Below are 12,330 nucleotides of genomic sequence, written 5' to 3' on the forward strand. Positions count from 1 at the left end.
CAAATTAATTGTCTGATAAAAGTCGATCGAATTTATCAAAATAAATCTACAAGACATAAGAGGTTATTTACTATCATGTACAGATTTAATTATCGACAATCTCTTTCGCCATCGGATTTCTTTCCGCAACTACAAGTTAGTCATTGACTGGAATCTCACCTTCTTGTACGTGATGATGCAGTCTAGGATGCTAACAGGCTAACCTGTTAGGGTAACGATACCGATATAATGCATCATATAAACCCCGAATCGGTTTCTGACATCGTACTGGAACGCCAAATCGCTTAGCGGCAAGTCTTATCGATAGGACGGTAACTAGTCACGGCTGAAGCCTCCCACCACACAAAACTATTTATTTAGACAAAGCTCCATTTTTCTGTCCCACTACTACCTAATTACCTGCCTAATTTTTTCACAAAGAATGGGCGCCCACTGCCGTACAAAGGTTTTTCTTTTCCACAGTCTCATGCCATCTGGATTCTAGTCTAGATCTAGATCTAAGAACACCCTGCAACCGGTTTAATTCTTCCGAGTAGTCATTCCATTATTTTGGTAATCTCATTGCTTATCGGTTCTTCGATTTACGTAGTTTGGCCACACCACACTTTATCGCATGATTCGCAATCTGTCAAAACTATACCAGCTATCTGTCTACACATAATATTGATCTCTTGATTTTTGATTGGATCACGTTCTAAATATTGGAATTATAATGAAATTATTTCAATAAATAAAGCGTATGTTAAAACATGATGTCATTAAAGTGACAAGCATTTATAACAGGTCGGGCCAAGATCAATTTAAATGTGTGCTTACAAAAAATGTGTATTTAGCATTTGCATCAGATTCTTAAACCTACCTTTACAATAACACGAGTGAAATAAAACAAGTCTGGAAGTAATGCGTGCTAATTTTTTACACATTTTACTAAGGTATTCGTATTTTTTTACGCTCATTTTTTGTAGGAGTTAAACTGTAGTTTTTGTTGTTCTATAAAAAACATTAAAACTAAAAGTTTCTAACGTTATTGGAAGTCAATTAAATTCTGTCTGATTTTAATAAAAATATTAGGATTAAGAAAAAAGGAGTGAATTATTTCGTTTGATTAAATGATTAAATAAAAAAAATAAAAAAATATACTACGACAATACACACATTGCCATGTAGCCCCAAAGTAAGTCTAGCTTGTGTTATGGGTACTAAGATGACTGATGAATTTTAGGAATAATATACATAAATACTTATAATATACAGATAAACACCCAGACACTGAAAAACATTCGTGTTCATCACACAAGTATTTTCCAGTTCTGGGAATCGAACCCACCGCCTTGGACTCAGAAAGCAGGGTCACTGCCCACTGCGCCAGTCGGTCGTCAAATTAAATAACAAGGGCATGTACTGTTTCATCATCATAAGCGTATTACATATGCCTCTAGTCACAGGCCTCTCTCATAAGAGAGATGGTTTCAGTGTATATACCCACCATGCTACGCATACTCATATTGGTGGGCTTTAACGATAATTATTACCACGTCAGTGAAGGAAAACATCGTGAGGAAATCTGCATACCTGAGAGTTCTCCATAATGTTCTCAAAGGTGGGTTTAGTCGACCAATCCGCACTGGGCTAGCGTGGTGGACTACGGCCTTAACCCATTCTCATTGTGGGAGTAGACCCGTTCCCTATAATGGGCTGGTAATGGGTTTATATGATGAGAATGGTTACCACGTCAGAGATTATAACCGAGATCGGCGGCTTATTGAGCTCTCTGGGTACTAAAGACTAATGGAAATTAGTCTACTCCGGTTTTTTGATTCCATATATGAAAAAAAAGATGTTGGTGCCTCTCATACGCATTTGTCGATATAACTGGTGGAGTGGTATAACCTCAGGTTTAAAACTCGGATCTGTTTCCTGTGTGTTTGTAAGGCTTCAGCTGTGGCTCATTCCCAACATACCGGCGAAGATAGACCTTCAATTTTACGCTTCGGTACGATGCCGCTTCGAAAACCGATTAGGGTTATGGGATTAATATGACTGCCCCACCCCTTACATGTCAGCCCGTCAGCTATCTTAGACTGCATATTTAGTAAGCACCATTCGTGGTCTTGTGGGAGAAAAAAAAAGAAAAAAACTAGACGTGAACTTACCTCTCTCTCATACGTCCCGAATCCAATTTTTAATCTCTTACCCTCAATTACCTAGCAATTTTAATTAAGTTACTTATATTACTCTCTTAAAATACTTGGTTGCACACTTGTCTATCACAGAATTTACGTGCACGAGTTTCGAGATGACTTATGACTTTTTTCGTAACACGTTTTTATAGTGCACTTTTTGCATGCGCTCTTACGATGTGAAATCGATCACAAATTTAAATGGCGGAGATGTCAAAAATTGACCCATAGGCTACAATTCCCAATTAACCAATAGCTCGGAAATGTATATCTAAATATATAAAATTCCAGGTTCAATTCCCAATTAACTAGCTCGAAAATGTATATCTATATAAAAATGAATTAAATTAATGAAGTAAATTAATTTATACCCTTTTGCTGGGCAAAGGCAGTGCGTTTATTTCAAAATATGGGTTGTCTTTAAAAGTAGTTTTAAAACGTAATGTTTGTCAGTTTGTTGTGACTCTACCACCGGTATAAAAGGCAGATTCAACTGAGTAGGAACCAGCAAAATACTCAGGTTCTCTCTCTCTGTCTTTTCCGATATCACCTATTTAACAATCATTTTTGATGGGAGAGGGTTGGCGTGTTTGAACTGTTACAAGTTAGGCACCCTTGTAGCTTTAGTAATAAGTTATCTGTGTTTTAAATATCTTTCTTCATAATTACGCAAAAAAAACCGAATTCTTAATAAAATATTTGATTTGTTAAACTTTGATAGATTAGTATCTAACAGTATACTAAGTATTTGTTTCATATTAGATTACATCACCACTTAATATTCAAGTGATTGTTAGACGAACACAAATTTATTCTTAACTAAAAAAAAAAATTAACAAAACCAATCCGCGTTTGCCTAAGCCTGATTAATGATTGTAATTAATTTTACTTTTAAATACAATCTCTGACTTTATTATACCGTATAATATTATTAAATGTGATATCGTAAAATGCAAGTTCTGATTTCTAGTTGATATTAAAATGTCAACGCGTTTGTAATTTAATCGATTTTTCTATTAAATTTTGGGCGTGGCCAACAACTTGGGAGGACTAGTTTAAAAACGAAATGATTATTGACATACATTGTTGACGGCATCGGCGCAGTTTGCAGCGACCCTGCTTTCTGAGTCCGAGGCCGTGGGTTCGATTTCCACTACTGGAAAATGTTTGTGTGATGAGCATGAATGTTTTTCAGTGTCTGGGTGTTTATCTGTATATTGTAAGTATTTATGTGTATTATACTCATAAAAAAATATTCATCAGCTATCTTAGTACCCATAACACTAGCTACGTTTACTTTGGGGCTAGATGGCGATGTGTGTATTTTCGTAGTATATTTATTTATTATTTATTTATAACAAAAAAAACATTAAATAGTTTTGGGATACAAGCGATAATTCAACATTGCACTAGCCTTGCAATATAAATGTTAAAAAATAAAAAGTCTTAGAATCGGGACATTTTATTCGGTCAAAAATCCTGTGTTCGATAAATTTGAGTCTGATTTTTATAACTTCCAAAAATTTTACTGAACAATATTTTACATGTTACCTTTAACTGTTATTTCATCGATATCGTATTAAATCTCGTAGATGGTCCCAAAGTGCAACACCATGTATAATTAAACAACAAAACACGAGTGCGGCGGAACAAGCGTTTATATAATGGCATTTATGGATCAATATACAAGCGGCGTGCGAGTTGAATATAAGTACAGGTACCATTAACAAACGAATTTAATAATTACTGTTTTCTATACCTTGAAGCCTCGGGGGCTTCAAGGTATAGAAAACATAAGAAATATAATAATTCTAACAATATTTTAAATACACAAGATATAGTCTATATTATCATCGCTTAAAATAGGCAATTGTAGTATGCCCTAAATCTGTCGGTGCAATTTACGACTTGGTAATGACAATGAGACACTTGTTACATTTACATTGTTGGTCTGGTTAATGTGCTTTCGGTATCATAATAAATTTACTTTTAAGAAATATCCGTACTTATTTTTTTATTTAAATCGTACACATGAAATAAGTATTAATTTTAAAGTATAAACTGTCGCGTATAAATTTCAGTTTAAATGACGGCTGAAGTCACGTATGTGCGAGTCGATCATTATAGTTCTTGTCGTCGTTCCAGTAAATGTCTTCTCTCGTTAAGCTTTGACCAGCATCTTAATAAGCTATCGCTTGGTTTTATAGTTTTAAAATGCTTATAAATTTACGGAACCGACAGTCGCGGTATGAGAGCTTTGACCACTAAGCTACGGCTCTCCTACCACCTATGCCGAAAGTGATATATGCCCTTTTATATCAGTCTTATAGCGACTTGAACCATTAGTAAGAAATTATAAACATTTCGCTTGTTTGTTGGATCAAAGGCATATTATTGTGCAGGAGGCAGTAGTCCTTAAAACGGCGCGTATTGTGAGAACGTTCCTCACTCTGGAGCTCTGACTGCCGGTTGCTTGGGAGGACTTCAAAATACTTCAAAAGCGGAGAAGTCGATGTTTTTTTATTGTTTGTATATAACTTAACATTGTTAATAATTAAAAAAAAAACATTATCGGAATAATAACACTAAAAATAATAAACCGCTGTCGCTTATATTTTAACGTACATCTGTACAGAACAAAGTAGAAAGTTAACGTCTAAGGTTGTACAGAGAGTGTGCGGTCAATACGGACTCTGATGACATTTTCACCTCTACAAGAGACACATTGCAATAGTGACTATCAATCGTTGAATCACGAGACAACAATCTCATTTGACGGAAAGTGGTGTTGTTGCAGCTTACAATGGAATCTGATGACCTAAAAGAGGTAACTCAAAGAAGGTTTATTTTGCCATAGTCCTCAATAAAAATCCGGCAAACGCGAGTTAGATTCGCGAAGAAAATCCTATCGAATATAGACATTTATTTGGTCAAATAAATTATTTGGAAAACACTGGAAATATGGTGTGTATAAAGTTATTGCTGATAAAAAAACGGATTATTTAAAAAAACTAGGGTTTTTATATTAATGGCATATAATATACCTTTTACCTATACATAAGATATCAATGAACTTCAAATTTCTTTTTTATCATATTTTCGCGGCCTATACAAAAAACTGTGCTAGTGAGGAAAATAATTATTTATTTAAAAAAAATAATAGAAAAACCGTTATAAACATTATTTACCTAAAAATTATAATAATTATTTCTGAGAATAATTCTCCCAAACTAATGACCAGTTAAAAATACTCTAGTAGCTTGTAAGAGAGCTTCCAAAAATATATTTTCGTTTTCGCTGGGACTTTGTTTTGCTCAACAACATTGTGTGTGTGTACTTTATAGTATAGTTTACTTTCTGGGAAGTTACTTCTGAGGTTCATGTAACTTACTGGCAGTATATTGATGTCCCACTGGGAGGAACGCTGTTTCGAAACTCGAAACGAAAACAAGTGTGTTTGCTGTTAATGAAAGAAACATATCGGTTTTTTAATGTTAACACAACTTTTTTCGATAACTTTCTAGCGTAGTCGATTAATGTTTATTGGACATATTTTACTATATTACGGTTACTTTGTCATTCCAATTATTTTAGTTAAAATTAGTTAGGTAACGTAAATTCGAAGTACACTTAAGTTTATTTATTATTAATATTTTATAGTTTTAGAATGCACGAATGCAGCGTTTAAGTTTGCGTCTAGCGTACGACCAATCATAGGACTCAAACTCAAATGGGCGCGTTGTAATTGGCCGCACCCTGGACTCAAATTTGTAAGCCGCTTAGAATGGAGGCAAAGACTTCGGTTTCACTTTCGGGGTGCCGAGTTCGAATCCGACAACGCACCTCTAACTTTTCTAAGCTACGCACGTATTAGGAGATTCAATGGTGAAGGAAATCTCAGAGATCTAAATAATGTTCTCAAAGGCGTGTATAATCCACTTACTGGGCCAGCGTGGTGGATTACGGCCTAAACCCTGCTCTCATTGTGGGAGGAGACCCGTGCCCTGTATTCGGGAGGTAATAGATTGATATGACGAAGGATGGAGGTTGGATGCCGCTACTTTTCCCTGTATGGGTACAGCTAAACTTCATTGCCACTAAAACAAATAGCATCGAATATTCTAAAAATGAAATTGTTTGCTTGAGGAAGTATATTATTCAGAAACTCTATGCCAAGAAGGAAGCATGCTTCAACTAGTTCTAATATAATTTTAAAGTTAAATTATATATGTATATGCTAAAAAAAATTAAGTAGGCCGAACTGGACTTGTTAAACGATTGTAAACTACCAGGGCGACATCCCAAAGGTATAGATTGTGCTAAAGTGGTTGATGCCATTATTTAACATAACCCGGGGTTCAATCTTAGGCACGCGCCTCTTGACCTAAGGTACGCAACTACTCGCAGTTATTGTGTGTTATAAGCAACACAATATCACTTTAGCGGTGAAGGAAAACATCACGAGGAAACCTACATACCCGGGAGTACTCATTCTGAGTGAAGTCCCGCGCCCTCTCAGTGTCCGGCTATGAGTTTCTAATAAGGATACAATTGCGTTAACAAGCTCAAAAAATTATTGTTAATTTATTTAAAACTAAAATCTAACTCGAAGTTTAAAGTGTATTTATTCTTATACCATAAACTATCACCGCTACAGTTCCATAGAAGTGAATAAAAACGCGGTGAATTAAAACAAGTTTTAATCGTAGCCATATTTAACATTTCGAAGAAGCGCCCGCTGGAATATTTAGAGCGTCATAACTGCACTGAACCTGATTTCTTCCTTTAAAGCTGAGTCTACACTCAGTTATTTATTTATATAAGTTTAATGTTGCTTTTTTCTCCGCAGTTCAGGGACCATGCGTTCTCTCTCGAATGTATGTTACTAATATTTTATTCTATATTTTGGTCGACCTCCCTGGCGCAGCGGTGAACGCTGTGGTTTTAAGTTGGATGTACCGAGTTCGATTCCCGGCAGGGGAGATTTGAGAATTTATTATTTCCTAATTTTCTCTAGTATGGTCTTGTGGGAGGCTCCGGCCGTGGCTACCGATAAAGACTTACCGAACAGGTAAGCCCGCTACCATCTTAGACTGCATCATCACATACCACCAGGTGAGATTGCAGTCAAGAGCTAAACTGTAGTGGAATAAGGAAGATATTACATTATAATTTATTTTAGATTTAGTTTAAAAATTTTCATGTATTTCTACCAGCCATAATTATTTACTTTCCGCCATACACAAATTAACTTTATTTTGGCTAAAAACATATTATCTGGCTTTGTAATCGGCTCAATCATTATCTATTATTTTTTGCCTCCAATCGCTTTACCCCGAAAGTCCTACACGGCCCCAAGTGGTCTTAAGATGCATAGCTTCTACGAAGTGTGTACTTAGCTTATGGCAAGAAATGATCACCACTGTTATAATTAACATTATTTCACGTAAAGGTCTAACCCTCTTTAACATTCTATACCAAAATTGGAAAACGGAATATTTATGTGACCAATGTCGCCGTGTATTCTTAGAGACAATTACGTTATTTTATTATTAGACCATGATTTAGATTAGGGCTATAGGACCAAGTGTTTTCATCACATACTCTCAGACATATGCACAAAAGCACTGCATACCCAAATTATCTTATATAGCACGTATTGGAGGGGAATTTCTCCATTTTATGCCACGTACCTGCTTTATACATACCTTGGTCACAAACCCTGTGCACGCCACTGTAAATGCAATATATATTTTATTTTAATCCACTACAAGTTAGTCCTTGACATTCTTACCTGGTAGAGGGCTAACCTGTAGGGAGAATGGCAGTTATATTAAACCTATACCACTAATCGGTTTGTACACGGCATCGCACCGGAATGCTAAATCGCTCAGCGGCACATCTTTATCGGTAGAGTAGTAACTAGCCAAAGCGGAAGCTTACCACCAGACCAGAACAGAGAAAATTTAGAAATTACAAATTCCCATATTGCCCCTGCCGGAATCGAACCTTCAACATAAAATCTTAGCGCTCTCCGCTGAACCAGTTAATATGGAAGGAAAAATGTGGAAAATCTGAAAATGTGGGAAGTTGAAATGGCAGTCAAGCATTTAATACACCAAAACCTACCCCCACCTAAACCCACCTAAACCAGCATACAGTTATCAAAAAGAGGTTAAAATACTATATGAGTTGTACTCTATTACGTTTAACAATTCTTTTTTTATATAAATATTATTACATAAGGGCAACCTTGCAAACTATTCGCTTGGTAATAATAATATTGATTCGTTTCAATATTATTGATCAAAGTTTTGTAAATATTACATTTATTATATTATAAAAGACTTGAGCACCGATATGAAATATTCTTAATATTATGTTTTAATACATAAATTACTGGATTATGTCTAAAGGAAAAGGTCAAAGCGTAGAAAATGAACGGGCAGCACACGCGTTGAAGTCTTTTATTTGCTCATCCAAGTATTATGATACCAATCACTTGTTGGTTTTTAATGAAACTATAAGAGTGATTGTATTAAAAATTTTCCTTTCAACTGAATGAAACTGAAAAGCATACTAAAATATAGTATAAGTATTTACACGCTTACATAGTTCCTATTGTTCTACAATGTAGCAGTATGATTTTTTTAAAGCTGGTTTTTCATTTTCCCTAAATACCTAAGGTTTTTCGGTGCTTTTACATTAACCATTTTGATGTGCATGTTTCATTCAATAAATAAAAAGATAATAATAATCTACATAAAAAAAATATTAGGAACAAAAAGCTTTACAAATTTAAAGTTCAAAGGAATAAAAACAAACGAATTTAATTCCACTTAAATGCTTGTCTCTTCTAGGTGTGGAGATTTAACGTTATCGAATAAAGTAAATTTGTTTTCTATATTTATTACCCTATTTGTGTATTCAGAGTTTACATGAAAATAATATGTAGGTAAGGCTGATTGTGAAACATCGTTGTTGTAATAAATATATAGTATATATTTATACTACTAAAATATGAATGTACTATATAATATGACTTTGTGTGTAATTAGATTGTATCTACTAGTGCGTTAGTATTTGTTACTTCATGGTAGACAGTGAAGTCTTATCCGAATACTTATCTGAATGCCAGTGATATTCCAGTGGCTAAAGATTTGGCTTCAATTTCGAGGACTACGTTTTTTTTTTTTTTTTTATTAACGATAGGCCAGCGTTTGACGACAATCATGCCCGTTAGAAAGCAATGATGAGGTCTAGGTTGGAGCACGCTTGCCTAGAAAAAGCCTATTCACTCTAGCCTTGAAGGTACTTAAATTATACGTGGCAGGAAACACGTGAATTTAAAGTAACGAAATCTCACTTTCTTAAATGGTGAAGAACAAAAAAAAAAACTTCTTAATATCCAATGTATTTGGCCACAGAGGTGAATTAAAAAAAAAAAAACAAATTTCGTTTATTTATAGTAGACCTTATTTATAAGCTTTTGAAACGTCGAGTATGTCTGTTTGTAGTGACTCTTACATCGGTTCATTCGTTTGCCATTCGGCAGATTCTACCGAGAAGAGCCGGCAAGACGCTCAGCAGTTGCCCTTTTCCAACATTAACATTTACAATCATTTTTCTATCTTGCGGGAGTTGAAAGCTGGCTGCTTCCAATCTTCGTTGTCATTAAAAATCCTTCTAATTCTTGGAAGAGATCTGTGTCCTGGGCTAGTAGTATAGCTAAACTTATTGCTTTTTATCCTAAATAACACAATCTATTGATATAAATCCAGAGTGCGAATTTACATACAAAATTTTATCAATCTTATAGCGACTTTAAAGTTCGTAGACGACCTTAAATACTTTCAATACGATTTACATACAAAATATTTTATTGCTTGAGATCAAGATTTGATCAAATATTTGTAATGGCGCGTCCTCTGACATCAAATATGGCTTGGTAAATACGCTACCGGATCACCAACGTTGTGTGGTCTTTTGGAGGCCAATTTAGTTTGGCCGCAAACGATACGACTTAGCTGGAGAGGATATTATAACACCCTTTTAATAATTGTGGTATTATTTAACGGGAGGTTTGATTAAAATAATTCTGACCTAGCGTCAGGAATTCTTGACATCGTAGATTTGTTATCACTCTTTATGCTAACTAATTTAAATGTCCATTTGCATGTATTTTAGTGGGGTAAGTATTCGTAAATTGGATATTATTTTTATCTTGCTGAAACCGCTCATTCAAACATAAGCTTGTAATATGCATATCCGTATTAGTAGCGTACCTATGGTATATAAAACAAATATTTCACTCCGTAAGAAAAGAACAAGGTGCTTTTCCGATAAAAACATTTTACTATTAGTGTATTTTTTTGTGACAGAGTTCTTCCATTCTTAACGTCCTAATTAAGCTACCATTAAATTTTTAGCACAATGAATGAATGAATACACTTTTATGGTACACCACAAATACATACAGAAAATGGTAATTAAAAATTTAACACAAAGTGTCCAATTTGGCGGCCTTATCGCTACATAACGATCTTTTCCAGGCAACCAATAGGTGGTGCATATAAATAGACATATTTATTTGCATATATACCTATATATACTGATAATTAATATATACCTACACAATGTTCTGAAAGGAATTGTAACACAGGCTACTTTTAATCTTAAGAAAACAATCGATTCTTGCGGAATTGGTTAAATACGATTATAAACGCGGACAAAGACCGCGGGCAACTGCTAGTATGATATAAAAGAAAACATTCCAAACGAAATCGCAGTCAAAGATAGTGTAATAATATTTCAAAAGCCACATACATGTTCTACGAGTCGCTCTGATTTCAAAGTAAATCAGACGCCGTTCACACGTCACGTCACGACACGATCCGTCAGAGGTCAGTCTCCGTGACGTATCTGTATGACCCGGATCATCGGTTTAGAGTACTCGCACACTTAATCATTTAATAATATATATTTTTAAATCAACCAATCCGCACTTAAAACTTAACCATAAACCCTTCTCCGAACTTAAAACTTAACCATAACCCATTCTCAGAGGAGACCCGTGCCCTGTCGAGGCAGTTAAAGGGGTGATGATGAGGATATTTTTAATAACATATATTGTGATGTGTGGTGACCCACCACCACCCCTTGCCATTGCCACCTACCGTTCCTGCGGGTAACGTACGGGATGGCTAAATCTATATAGCGGAGGACTAATAGAGGCAATGATCCCTTTGCCCTTGGGGGTTTGCCCTTGATCTTGGGCAAACCCTCCCTTTGGGAGAAACCTTTAGTCCAGAGGTGGACCGTTATAGGCTATTGATGATATTTTTTAAAGTTATGTAATACAGCAATTTCCATCAAAATGTGGCCTGATACTTACGCCTCTAACTTTAAATTGAATTATAATGAATTGTAATTAGAATTATATTTTTGTAAATTTTAATGTTAGGTTGTAATTATTATTATATTTGTCAAATTATTATTCATAGAGTGTTATCATAATAAATATATACACATTTTTAATCTAGATAATAATTCAAATTAAAGTTTATAGTATTTATGATATTATATAATTTTATATATTTCGCTGTCCATTTTGCTACATGCTTAGGTTACCTTTAAGAGATCACTATCAGTGATAAGGTTGCCTATGCAAAAAAAAAATACTAAATGTTTTTTTGAATTATTTCTATTAGTAAGTATTAATAACTAGCTTTTGTCTACATGCTTCTATTTTTTAAAAATTCCGAAGGAACGGTTCGTTGTCCTGGGATATGAAGTAGCTTATGATATACTTCGTCCTTCTAACTAACTCTATACCAAAAATTTAGTTCACTTGTTGTTAATTAGGGCGTGATGGAAGGACAAACAAACAAACAAAAACAAACAAAACAAAAACATTTTCGAATTTGGAATATGGTAATCCAATTTATTTGAATTATTTTACTTCCGTTGTATTTCTCAGTGATCTGTAACCTAAAAATTGTATGCATCCATCAAAATATGGCCTTGTCTTACCGCGGTCTAATTTAAATCTTAACTGAGTGATGACCTCACGGGCCCTCTTTTGAATCCCGTCCGCACGCCATCTTTTCCCAACTGTCATATCAAGAGCCTGTGTACGTTGACGTTCCGT

The sequence above is a fragment of the Pararge aegeria genome, chromosome 16 (assembly GCF_905163445.1).
Source record: "Pararge aegeria chromosome 16, ilParAegt1.1, whole genome shotgun sequence".
In the NCBI taxonomy this organism is placed as follows: domain Eukaryota; kingdom Metazoa; phylum Arthropoda; class Insecta; order Lepidoptera; family Nymphalidae; genus Pararge; species Pararge aegeria.